This window comes from Corvus brachyrhynchos, unplaced genomic scaffold (genome assembly GCF_000691975.1).
Source record: "Corvus brachyrhynchos isolate BGI_N302 unplaced genomic scaffold, ASM69197v1 scaffold122, whole genome shotgun sequence".
Classification (NCBI taxonomy): domain Eukaryota; kingdom Metazoa; phylum Chordata; class Aves; order Passeriformes; family Corvidae; genus Corvus; species Corvus brachyrhynchos.
Genome location: NW_008236778.1, coordinates 59,830 through 61,330, shown reverse-complemented (window position 1 = coordinate 61,330; position 1,501 = coordinate 59,830).

Below are 1,501 nucleotides of genomic sequence, written 5' to 3'. Positions count from 1 at the left end.
AAAACCAAACACATTTTCCAACCTCTCCAGCACAGCCCCAGCCCGGCCCCCCCAGCCATGCACCCCCGGGATGGGGCTGCTCCCCCCAGCATCGTTGGGACACCCTGCACCCTTGGGATGAGGTTTCCCAGGATCCCACATCCCGGTCTGGACACCGGGGGCTTGCAGGAGCCACCCTTGGGCCGGGCACTGCGTGGATTTGGGGTTGTCTGGAGGAGGGGAGCCCTTTGGGAGGGGGTGACCTCACCTGGGAGGTCACCCCATGGATTTGGGGGTGCTCTGGGGGACGAGGGGGCCCTTCAGGAAGGAGTGAAAGTCCTCGGGGCGGGATGGGAAACCTCAGCTGGGAGGTGGAGGGAGAACGGGGCTGCAAATGTCACCCCACCCAAACCCTGCCAGCACCGGGTCACCTGTGGGGGACTGAGTGGGGCTGGAGGGGGCTGAGGTGAGGCAGGGGAGGCCCAGCTCGGTGACAGGCACAGGTGGGAGCGAGGGCTGGGTGCGACACTGGGGACGCTGTGGATGTGACCAGGCTCGGCCGCGCATCAGGAGCGGCGGCGGCACTGGGAGGGAGCAGCACACGGAGCCTCTGAGGGTCCCTTTGCTGGGAACAACCATTTTTGGGGTGTTTTTCCTCCCTTCCCACCTCTTGGAGTGGGGGACGTGGGCCTGGAGCCCCCAGGGCAGCTCCGAGCTGGGGTTGAGGGATGAACCCTGGGGCTGCTGACGCCGTCACCGAGGTCCCCACGACCGAGTCCTTCCTGCAGATAAAAACACCTGGGCGTTGTTCTCAGTACAATTCCATCTCCTCGGGGGCCGCAGGGATCCCAGGCAGAGCCCCAGCGCTGGGAACTGGGAGGGGAGAGGGGTAAGGGGTCCCTGGGGCAGGGAGGTGACAGGGACAGGGAGGGTTTTCCCTCTTGGAATTCAGTTTCTCGTCGCTTCCACTGCTCCAGAGCTGTTCCAGGGGCCGGGGAGAACAGCCTGGATTTGGTGGTTTTGAGGTGCCACGGTGTTTTTGGTGTTTTTGAGGTGTGGGGTGTGGCGGGGCAGCGCGGGGAGCAGCGGGCACGGGGAGCTGTGGCAGTGGAGGACGGGCCCGGTGTCACCTGGGGGGGCCTGGGGACCTGCAGAGGTGACAGAGAGAGGCCGAGCCACGGCCCTGGCTGTGACAGGGGCTGAGAGGGATCGGAGAATCCACCTGAGGCCTCTTCTGCCAGCGAGAGCCAAAGGGTTTGGTGGAGGTGGGAGCAGTGGAGGGGGTTTGTGTCACACCTGGGGATGACAGGAGCACCAGATGCCACCAGTGTGAGCGGGGAGAGGCCGTGGGGTGACGTGGACCCTCCCGACTTGGGAGGACTCCAGGTGGAAGCTGTGACTGGGACGCTCCACGTCATGATGGAGAAGCCACCTGGCGAGAGGCAGGGGTGGGGTGCGGTGGCAAAGACCCTTTTGGGGTCACCGTGTGGAGTCCTGTGGGTGACGGTCACCGTGTCACAGG